The sequence below is a fragment of the Cheilinus undulatus genome, linkage group 20 (assembly GCF_018320785.1).
Source record: "Cheilinus undulatus linkage group 20, ASM1832078v1, whole genome shotgun sequence".
In the NCBI taxonomy this organism is placed as follows: domain Eukaryota; kingdom Metazoa; phylum Chordata; class Actinopteri; order Labriformes; family Labridae; genus Cheilinus; species Cheilinus undulatus.
This window is the reverse complement of record NC_054884.1, coordinates 32,482,338-32,494,626: the sequence shown is the minus strand read 5'-3', so window position 1 is coordinate 32,494,626 and position 12,289 is coordinate 32,482,338. Positions and strand designations below refer to the sequence as shown.

The 12,289-nt window shown below is 39.0% G+C and overlaps 1 protein-coding gene across 1 annotated transcript in view; it reads right to left on the bottom strand.

The window, feature by feature from the left end:
• sema4gb (sema domain, immunoglobulin domain (Ig), transmembrane domain (TM) and short cytoplasmic domain, (semaphorin) 4Gb) overlaps window positions 1–9,816 on the bottom strand; it is a 74,959-nt gene extending 65,143 nt beyond the window's left edge. The window contains exon 1 of the mRNA XM_041815242.1: window positions 9,702–9,816. The gene's annotated coding sequence lies outside the window, so the exon portion shown is untranslated. The remainder of the gene's footprint in view (window positions 1–9,701) is intronic.
• Window positions 9,817–12,289: the final 2,473 nt, after the last annotated feature.

The following is a 12,289-nucleotide window of genomic DNA, read 5'->3' as shown; positions in this document are numbered from 1 at the left end:
GGAGCATAATTTACAACAGGCCATAAACGCAGCAGTAACAACAAAGCAGTATTTTATTCCAGTGTTAATGTTTTGGTTTACATCTCAGATTCAGCTGCCATATTTTAAAAAAGACTGTTGTTTTGAATCTGTACAATTCATATGTTTTTGATCCTATTCAAGTTAAACTGTTTACACCACTTTAAAGTGGAGCTAGGATGTTTTGAATTCATTTTGTGAGTTCAGTTTTTGTTGTGACTAATAGTGTCAAGTTAATTTCTAAGTGGAATTGTAATATTTAAAATTCATTTATTGAATTCATATGTTATTGGGACTACTGACTCTTGCACCACCTCTAAGTGAATCTGAGGTTATTTGAGTTCACTTTTTTGACTGCTCAGGTCATTCAGCTGACTACTTTAAGTGGATTTTGATTGTCTGATTGAATACTAAACACTGCACTAAGTGTATATGTAAAATAAGTTTTTGACAGATAATTAAAGTGAAACAGAGCTATTACACCATTCTGAGCAGAACTGTGATTTTATGTTTTTTACAACAATATTGGCTTTACTGAGTTAAATTGAATAAGTTTGAGACATCTAGTAGTAACAACTGAAACTGTAGTCTAGGTAATTGTGAGTATCGGATCAGGACTCGGTATCGGCAGATATTCAATATTAAAAAATCAGATCAGAGGCCATAAATGCTGATCGGGACAACCCTACCGAGCAGTCATAAAACCTGCATAGTGCTATAATGCATCCCCTTCTTAGACAACGCAAATTTGTCAATGAAAACAGGGATGCAAAATTGACAAAGATTTCAAGAAAAGCCAAAGTATCATGTCAACCCACAAGGTCAGGTCATGTCAGGTGTGGGAGCTTATGCCAAACGGCACTTCAATGTGTCAACCTTGGCCCGGTCCTCCTCCAGCCTCCTGATGGCCATCAACCAGGACAGTGCAAGAGTCCTCTTCAAGAGAAGTCATGTTCCAGTCTATTTTTTGTGCAGGGATTTCCTTTTAGTCCATTGAAGGAGTCCCGAGGAACTTGCCCCTCAACTTTCATGTTGCATGCTGCTCTTTGAACAGCTGCAGTGTCAACAGTAACCCTCCACACATATTACAAAAAAAAATATGAGGGCCCAATGTCAAACAGTTAAGTAACAAGTTTACCACTTTTTAAGTTTCTGGGGCCCAACTTAAAGGGGTATTTTGGTATTTTTAGAGTTGAGTCATATGAGGTACTTGTCACTACCAGTGGCACTAGCCTTCCAGAGCAATGGCCCTTTAAGAAGAACTCACTGGCTGTGCCGTCAATGACACTTCTATACAGCATAATAGAGGGGTACAGTTTCACAACATAATTTAGTGAGTTTTAAGTAAAAAATGGGACAAGAAACAATGTTGGCTCAAACATATGCTCGATTGAAAATTTCTGTTGGAGCCTGAATGCCCAAGCAGCGCTGCTCTCTAGGATATGACGATATGCGGTGGTGGAAGACCACATAGTCAAATGATGAATTGCAAAATAGTGCCACACAGAAGCTTTCTGGATGAGAAATAAAACGCTTCAAAAATTTTCAATAGAGCATACATTTGAGCCCAATTTCATTTAAAACTCTCTAAATACCACAGAGAAACTGTACCCATCTGTTATGCTGTATAGACTAGCTTCCCTGTCAGTGCAGCCAACGAGTCCTTCTTAAAGGGGCAGCGATGACTGAAACCACTGAAGAGTAGTCAAATGTACCTAAATATCCATGTAATACTTCATGTTGCTATTTAGTTGATTAAGGTGCTCATAGCTAAAAATCTTGAGTTATGGGATTTTTTTTGGTAAAAGAAATATGTATTTCACTTGGTTCAACTTAAGTAGTTGAACAACCTACTTCCCCCGCTGGCTCAAGTTAAATTTGAGATGATCACTTGGTATGTATCTCTAAGAAACTCAATATAATGTGATCAACTGGTTATCAAAAGTTCACCCAACACTTACTTTGTACACTCGAAATTAAAAATGTTGGGCTTTTTACAGTGCAGGTCTTTCAATTGCAGTTGTCTGTGTGCAAAGCAGCTTAACAGTGCGGGGGTGCAAACCCATGCACCCAGAGGCTCCAGAAGCAAGGGAGGCCAACTCCCTTTCAGTTGTGTTGGCAAATCCCACAACTAAACTGACTAAAAAGGAACAGTACTATTACCATAGTTTGCACAAAAAGACCCTGCTAGCATCTACAGCCCTGTGTGTATATTTCTAACTGTTGCCATGATGTCTACAGACTGTAGCTAAACATCTACATTGGAAAGGGGAAATTTATTGCATGCTAGCTGAAATAGCTTTGCAAGATTTCAAACTTTCCAAGCTAATTCTATGATCAACAAGGAAACAGACAACTTCAAAGCATAAGATGGATCTATCTATTGGAAGTGCAAACCTGTCGTCTTTGCACCCAGTGAAGATGCTAAACATGACACTATAATGACACCATCAACAACTACATAGCTAAGCATTAAATCACAGTTTGTTAAGAATAATATCTGCAAGGATGCACAAGCTGCCATTGGATCCATGCTTTTTGTCTAGCTTCTTGCAGAGTCACTCTCTCTTATTTTCTTAGCTTCATCTGTCACCGTCCTCTTCCATCTCGTAGCCATTGGATCAAACAGTACTAAGATGGGCTAATTGGCTTCTTTTTAGTTGACAGCTACTGTGTGACCAAGGGCTATAAACCCGTATGAAGTTCTCGTTAGCAAACCGAAGCCAACTGAACTTACATATTGCTGGAAGCAGAGGATCTGGGCACTCTGTGGAACTACGTTATATACCATTTTCCCTCTTTAGAGTTTATTTCTCTTAGATCAACTTTGAAACTCTTATACTGGGCGGAAAAGTTACACATTATCACTTCAAAGCCTTTCCAAGCCTCTCTTAAAACTAAGCCAGACACTGCACAACATCCATGATGTTACAATGAACCATAGAGAAAAGATACCTCATAAGAGCTTTCTTGCCTACCTGATAGCATGAGCAGAAAATGAATCACCAATATGCATCATCAACCTCTGATTACAACCAATTAGCCAAAGTGAATGAGTAAGGTGCTGTTACATAAAAGACTATTTCAAAAGTTTAGTGAGTTAAATAATGCACCCCTGTGACGTGATATAGCTCCACACATCTCTGTCTCTTAATTAGCTGTGTGCACACCGGAGCAGCATGACGGATAATCTAGAGATTAGGCCCCGTGCCATCAACTCAATCTCCGCCTGGCTGCCCGCTCTCCGGCTCTGTCACTGATCAAAGGGTCAACAAAGTGAATCCCGCTCCGCCGCATTGTGACACTGGAGAATTTCCCAGCTTAATCTCCATAGCGGCTGCTGCTAATCACTCCCAGCATGAAGCACAATGAGGATAATGACCTCTCCGCTAGCAGTTTGGGTGCTAAGCTTTGAAATGGACCTAGAAGATGACACAGTAAGAGATGAGAAAGAAAAGCGTGTGACGGAGCAGGGATCCCCTTACCCTTAGATTAACCTGAACTACTTCTTAAAGCTTTTGTCAAATACGTTCTTGTGCTGCAAAAAATCTTACCTAGCTCATCCTGGACAGTATAGAGGAAGTTGATTTTAGGTTTCCTGTGTTGGCGTATTCTTTCCTGAGGATTCCTACAGAAAATCAAGCTACATTCATCTATTTGTGACATAATTTATTTTTACACTTCTATTTGCTCACAAAGACCTTTAGATGAAAAAAGCCAAGAGACCAAGCCAGTGAGTAAATGTTTAGTCAAGATTTTGGGTCAAACTTTGGCTCCAAAGGTCACATATGGACATGTTCAAGTGGAAACTGTAAATACAGCAAAACTAACAGGGCAACCTTGCCTGCTCTCTGTTGTAAAAGACATTAACACAACTTTAAGACCAGAAGAACTTGATGAAAGTCAGTATTTGCTAACCAGTGAATCTGAATGGACCATTGACTCAAAATAACATAATTTAAGTAAACTGAGATTGGGAGATGTGCTGCTATCTCTTCAGCCAGGGGTGTCCAAACTGTGGCCTGGAGGCCAAATGAAGCCTGCGATTCAGTTTTGATAGGTCCGCAGCAAATCCTAGAAATAAAATGAAAAATGGCCCACATTTGAACATGAAGCATGTGCTTGACTATATTGTACTTCATAGTTTCAGCACATGGCGGTGCTACCATGCTAATTCTGTAAACAAACATTTTGACAAGAAGAACTTATTGAGATATTTTTTTCATGAGGCTAAATTGAAACAACACTCAACGTTGTATACATACCACCAATAAAAATGATAACATCTTATTTTCTAACCCCCTGATGGGTTACAGCAGCAAACAGCAGTACTAATAGTCTCCCAGAGGCAGAGCCTGAAATCAGATTGCCCCCCCTAAAACCTGGATATTATTGTTGATTTGCCTTGTAAGCCATACAATTGAGCATTTGGGGGCGTGCCAGTAGTCGAGTGGTTGAGGCGTGCACCATGTATGCGGGCAGCCCAGGTTCTAACCCAGCCTGAGGCCCTGTGCTGCATGCCCCCCCCGTCCCTGTTTTGAGTCTATCCACTGTCCTCCTCTATCCAAAAAAGGGCCCAAAAACAAGTCTTTAAAAAAAAAATTGAGCGTTTAGGGTTAGTTCAGGCAGGTCACGGAGTCGAGCACTGCCATAACCTCCCAAGTCCTAATTGGCTGATGGCCAGCTGATTTTCTGTGGGCATGCTTTTAGCAAATCACTCTCATTCTTCCTTATTTAAACTGCTCTTGCCTGGCCACGCTCTGTTGTTCTCTCTGCAAGCTGCTCTTTCAACTCTCCTCCACCCCAACTCCTCTTTCATTCTTCCTCTGACTTAATCAGTGTCATTCTGTTGTCAGTGAACGAGGCATTTAGGCAATTAGGCATACGCAGTCACTAAGCATATCTTAGCCTACACTATATTGGTTTTACAAACTTTTATATACTTCACCTTGTGGATGTTAAAGTGGCCACAACATCATTATATATTCCTGTATGTGGCCCTCAGTGGAAAAGTTTGAACACCCTGTCTTAAGCCATTATAGAACTGGTGTATTTCTCATATTACATTAAAGTGAAGCAGATCCTTCATCTTCTTTGATGAAAGCCATCTAAAACCGCTGTAGCAAAAAAGGGACAACAGATCAACCAGACAACCAGCATACGGGTGAAAAGCCCTTTGGTGTGGTTTCGTCAGCTGCTGCCCTCACGTAACCCACAGTAAACACACTTTTATTTCAACACATCTGCATTTGTATTATGTGTGTACAGTACTACAGGAGCTGGCACGGGCGCTGACAGGGTGCTGTGTTTCCTCGCTGACGAAAACACCCAAGCTCCAGGAGGGAAAGGTAAACACGTCAGCCTTGGCAGTGGCACGAGCGGCGCGTCACGCATGATGGGAGGAAAAAAGGAATCGAACAAAACAGCAGGCGGTATCTGAAGCAACTTGGAGTTTGGAAAAATGATCAGTTCCTTCCTGTTTAAACATCCGGCGTTTAAACAGATCTACAATGCTATTTTAGCCCAATTTACATGGAAATCTCTGGTGCTTATCAACCATCCCACTTTCCTTCTGAATTTGAAGAGATCTGCAGATAGAGACATTTTAAATACAAACATCTATCAGGCAGGACAGATTGATTTGCAAAACACCTGGATTGGTATTCCTGCTGAAAGATCAATAAAACTAGTGAGCTATTTGTGTGTCTTCCTTTTATAAATGCAGCTTAAAACCACAGACACTGTTACTTTTATGCTTAAAATATCAGCTAATGGAAAAATGAATGTTCTCTTCTTAACTGAGGAAATTTTGCCTCTTATATGCTAGACCCAAATAAAATATTTTTTCGATATTTTCCTGCTCTGTCTCTCACCATGGGGGTCTGAGAGCTGAACCATAAATAAGATTACTCACACAGTAAAGAAGAATGATTGGGTTCACGCTGTGGGCCATATTCTTTGCAATCTAAATCTTTAGACAAAGACACATGGAGTTCTGATTGTGATGCAAATAATCAGCCAGTTTATGCAATGAAAACATTAAGTATAGGGGCAACGGAGGGGTCTTTATTATTCATATGGCTCATTTAACCCTTATAGAATTCCATCATTATGTCCAAATTGAGAATAGGGGGATTTCTTTGAAGGCGATATGCATACAAAGAGAGCTTAGTGATTAAAAGAGCTTTGAGGTTTGACGTGTGCATGAACTGTTATCAAATTAATCCACTACATGATATGCGATGACAGAGTTCTCTTTCCTGAAGGTGAGTCATCATATAGGGTTCCTAACCACAGCCAGCTCTTGGATCATATCACTTTTTAATAAAAATAACTCTAATCTTGATTCAAAAATCACAGCTATCATCAAAAAGCCAATTTATGAGTCACTGGAAAGTCGCCTTTGAACTTATAGCTTCTTCTCCATTATAAAACACTTCACCAACCCTAGAAATAAAATCTCACTGCGGCTTAACAACATCACATAACTTGCAGTTATTTCAATATGTGCTCTTGATCTGACTCATTTTCTGATGTACAAACTTGAAATAGCACAGCCTATATGTGCATAAATGAATTGGCTGATCCAGGTTGTCATGATACCAGAATATGAATCTTTGACGTCATACTGGCAAAATTCAAGCGGTAGTGATGTCAATACCATGTTTCAGCACACATTTTCTGAAAGGTGGAGGGTGTTGGATTTTCTGGTGCTTGAGGGGATTGTACACAGGCCATGAGCACATATTTTTGTTAGAAAAGTTAGAAAAGCAAAAAGCCCCCCCAAAAATCTTTTAAAAAATGCATGCATATAAAATTCTAGTACCTGGTATTGCACTTCTTACACATGTATCTGACAGTCTAGTTCTGCACCAATGTGCCGGTTTAACATCGGTATTAGGAGATATCCCTGCTGACAAGCGTCAGCCATTGGAAAATGATGAGGCATAAACAGATACCAGTAGTTAGTATTTATCTGTTGTGTTCAATCAGTTTAATACTGGCATCTAGTTCACCTAACAGCTGATTCAAGGCAGGCCAAAGAAACCTAACCTTGCAAAGCTGATGGATTGGACAGATTCCATGTCTGTCATCAGGCAGATCCATCTTGCAAAGATTCAAGCTGAAACTTTTGTCCTGCTTTGAAAATGACCAGCCAATCAGTGTGATATGAGGAGCAAGAGGCAATAACTATGGGCAAGCTGGTAAGCAATGGGGACCAGTGAAGCGATTAGCTTGAATGGAGCTGTAATGACAGTCTTGGAAAACATTTCTTTGTTAACCCTTCAAGCACTAAGCTATCTTTACATTCAGTTTCACCTGGACTTATTGTTTTAAAAAGCTTGCAAAACATCAACCCTGTGGTGCACAATCAAGCTCTAAACATCCTTTTTTCAGGACAAGCTGAGACTTAAAAACATGTGTGCTGTGGTAATTTCACTTGAATTTAAAAAAAGTATGGGATTATAAATAAAAAAGAAAAAAACTAAACAGAAATTAAACAAATATTTTCATATGTGGCACATAGTAAAGAATGACACGGGCATTTCTGGCATCAACTTGTTCCCCCCTCTCTTAGAAACCAAAAAGTAAAAAAATAATCATTCTGTGACAAAAATCTTCAAAATATTCACATACTTACAAAAAGGCCTCGTGCTTCTTTCTGTTGGTTTTATTTGTGCCACTATTTGTATCAGTTCCTGTCTGCAGTGGCACAGAGGGCCACATCACAGGCTCTCTGTCTCTCTTTCTCTCTAGTATGAGCTATTCAAGCTGTCTTTGAGAGTTTGGCAAAGCATGATTCAATGACGGAACAGCCTGCCATTGGTTGTCAAAGTCCATCACAAAACATTGTGGGATAAAAAATGGCAGTTAGCATTAGCCAAAGTGACCCTGGAAAGTCACCAGAGTTCCAGGCTCGCTAGTGAAGCTTCCATGAGGGCTACAAAGGCAGGGATAGCATCACTGGAACAGCAAAACAACTTGCTTCCAGATGGGAAAAGTAAGAGGCGAGGATTTATGGTCAAAAAGTCATTCAAGTTTTTATACTGTCACTTCTTGACATATACAAGAGCAATCTCAGAGGGTTAACAGAAAAGCAAATAACCACACAGAAAGCTTTTATGCATGAAGATGTTTTTGTTCCTCTCCTGACAGGTTTCAGTTTTATGTATTCACTGACTCCACTGATAGTGAACATCACTCAAGTCTGCCTTTTGAGCTTGTGTTGTTTGCTTCCTGCAGATGCCTTCAACTACACATTTTGTTGCTCTGATTGGTCTGTAATTCATGTGACAGACAATATACAGAAAATAATAGTATAGTGGGAGTCTTACTCCGAAAAAAAGAGGTTGTTAAAAAAACATCAGAATCTGTATCAGTCCAGTTTTTCACAAGTGGCGTATTTATAATCAAATTTTATACTAATCTAATACTTTAAAGTATTTAAAAATATTTTGATACATATTTTGATAGAAAATTACACATCCTCTAATTGATGATTGATATTGAAAGTCTTGAATAAACTTTAGTGGTTAGGCTTCAGTTCTAGCCTATTTTAACCAAAAGCTGCCAAAAGCACACTGTCTAAATTGCACAAATACATTGGCAACGTTTCAGGACTAAACACTGGCATGTGTGTATTTGTTATAGATATAGTTCAGACCTAAAACTTCAGGCTTTGAAACATACTTTAAAACATGTAGATGAACAAAGACTTAGCTGATCTGTTAGGTCTGTTCGTCCAGTCTAAAACTCCACAAACTTACATGTGACAGATATTTACGGACATATCAGCAGGAATTTTTATGTCTGCCTCAACAGATAATCTACTTTTAAGCAAATGTCTCCAAATATCCAATCATGCTGATAATACCATGCATCCCTAGTATCCTTTTAGTCAGATATGGCTGAACTTTCACATCCAACCACAGTGAAATAACAGTCAAATTAATGTTGCTTATAATCCAGTAATGCTAAAGAGTACTCTAGCATGACATAAATCTAAATGGTCACTACTATTACTCTATGAATCATGTATAAAATGAAGGCTTCTCACAATGGAGAACTTTGCAGCATGACATTTTCAGTACAAAACACAACACACGAACGTCTGACCAAAAATACACCTCTAACTCACCCATATCTCCTTTCATGTGCTGACTGAGCTAGTTTTATGAACTTTTCACGTGATAAACCACCACAAAACAACATCACTCAGTCTAAATCCTTGCCTTTGTCTCACGTGCTACATTAGCTTCTTCTTTCAGCAACACGACAGGCAGAATCAGCAAGTAAACGACATTCAAACGCACGTGAGCCTGTTTAATTTCGACCATACCTTTGTCTTTAAGAACAGAGCCGTGAGCCCGTAAGAAAAAGTGACTTCATTTAAAGCAGAAACACGTTCTTTATCATCTTTTCAGTAATTCATCACCACACATAACTTGCACGTAAGTAATATGAGGTTAGAAACGTCTGTAAATAGTCCGCGCGCATTTAACGTGCAAACATCCGCCCATGTGCACCTGTCCGACCTGGACTGCAGCAGCGCGAGAGGAAAAACACTCTTTAATCACCTTCACCTGCGTTCATATGGATGTCTGGGGAGTGTATGTGCGTAGGGAAGGTGAGGGAAAGACGTGAAAGCTCATTTTGAAGGGTGAAGAAGGAAAGAGACTCACCTGGTTGTTTTCCTGGAGTCCACCAAAAAAACCCTTGTGAGTCTGAGAGCCGTCCTCTCCGCGGTGAGCACCGAGCTACTCTGCTGCTGCTGCAGTTATCCAGTGTTCATACACAATCCCCCCCACCCCATGTCATACAGACACGCAGTGGATTCATAGCCTATGTAAGTCACACTGTCTCTTCTTGTGACCACACTGTTTCCTCATGCAGCTTTTGCTTTTGTTTATAATAATAACAGGTAAATGTTTAACCTTAAATGATGCATTTTAGAAACAGGCTAAAACTAGTTTGTTCAAAACATATACCTAAAAATGTATGGCCCGATTAAATTAGTATGATTTATGGGGTTTTATTCAGATTTGTCGTAAATGTAGGGTGATTGAAGGATACTGGCGCAGCTTCTTTGGAGGGCAGCAAAATCATGGCCCATGGGATAATCATTTTTATTTTTTTACCTGAATAATAATCATTCTTATTTACCCAACAAACATTATTTTTATATGAGCTTTTAAGAATGTAATCCCCATTTCTTAAAAAAATTGCCGTTTTATTGGTTAAGTGGATGGGCACACTGAACTAAATTATCAGGAAAGAAATGTCAGATTTAGGAGTTAAGCCATGATGTGCACAAATTTCAGGATGCCATAAAAGTAGAAGAAAAGAGACACACATGGGCAAAAAGTGGAGGGGGGGGGTGTCAAAGGCAGCAGATATGATGGTAAAAATGGGTGAAAATGGCAACAAAAGGCTCACTGGTGGCAAAAAAGGGTGAAAAGTGGCAAAAATGTGAGTAAGGGGGCCAAAAGTTGCTATAAAGGGGTCAAAAGTGGCCATATTAGATTTAATACAATACAATACAAGAACTTTATTTATCCCTGAAGGGAAATTCAATGGGTTCAAAGGGGCAAAATGTCACAAATGTGGCAAAAATAGGTAAGATGTGGCAAAATGGGCAAAAAGCCACTAAAAGGGTGTAAAAAGTGTACATAAAGGAGCGGCAAAGTGGGCTAAAAGCTGCTATAATGGGTCGGGGGGGGGGGGGAGTGGCAAAAATAGAGCATATAGCATTAGTTAAGGCAGGCTGGAGCACTGCCATGTGTTTGACATTTGCCGATCTCCTAAAAGCCCTCATCAGCTGACAGCCATCCAATTCTTTCTAAGAACAGTATTGGCTAATTGCTCTCATATTGCCATATTGGAACGGCTCTAATGCTTTGTTTTTGCACACAACCCTCCTCCATCCCAGCTCCTCCCTTATGCTATATCTGACTTAATCAGTGTCACTCTGGTGTCATTGATGGCTGCTCTGCTCTGGGGTTTATTGCTGCTTCTCTCCCTGCCTCAGGGGAATAGCACCTTTGGATGACATGGATGTTGAAGCCTGTTTGATTACTGTCATTTGTTATTGAAATAAACATAAGATGTGGTACTCTTTGAGTCATTTGGTTACCATATGTCCATTTAGACTCCCCAGTTGGACATTTTGAAATCCGCCTGGATATTACTATTCAGAAAACATTGTTTTTCATTACATCAAGTTACAAGTAGGCCTTTCTCTAAAAAATAAGGTGGGGGAGGGCATGCTGGTGTTCACCTTGAGCCTTAAAATTGCTGAATCGTTCACTAGAGGGAATGAGATAGTATATAAAGTTAATTAGGAAAAAAAAACATTTAAACCAGTTCTGTTGCAGCAGTAAATCAATTTGAAGTTTGCATTAGAGTTTTGAGCAATTTAAGCTGGTTTTAACAATGTTATGGTATTAAGATGAACTAGTCAAGCTTATTGTTATGGTTCATTTCTGCTTTCCCCACCAACTGTTGTGACTTCATAATAATAAGGGTATGCAATTTTCATTATGTAGTATCTCAGCCATGGGCTTAGAAAAACAAAACTTTATTTTCATTCACTGCATGAGAAAATTAAACCAATTTTTGTTGAACTTTACCTTTAATAATAATTAAAAATAGCTCTTGATGAGTTCAGATAATGAATAAAGTTTAACAGTGTCATTATATTTCAGAATTTAGCATCCATAAGTATAAATCTGTGAAGTAAAACAGATAAAGGCCTATAAACAAGCATTTTTTACCTTTAATATTCCTACTTCAGAATATGCTAGGGTACAGGTTCTAAATATTTATCTAAATCTTTATTACACACTGTAAATGTGATGTACTCAGCTTTTCAAATTGATCTATAACTCCTGACTGACCTCTGCTGGAGAAGACATGGAAGGACACCTAATCTTTCCATTTTCCATAGATCTGTAGGATTTTCTCAAATGATGCGTGGACTGAAAGAAAATGCTTTCCGAATGAATAAACCTAAACTTTAAGAATGAAATGAAAAAAATTAACAAAGTTGTCTGACGTTTTATAATTTTATCACGTTGAAAAGGAAATTGTTATCACCAATAATTGGTACAGTTTTTAAAGTGAGTAACCTCAAAATTTTTTTAAGCTTTAGTCTGTATATATAAAATGATTTTTAGCCTATCTCATGTACACTTACAAGAAAGTCTTGACTGATGGTACAATAATATACTTATTACTATACAGTACTTACAATTCATCCTCAAACAGTTGC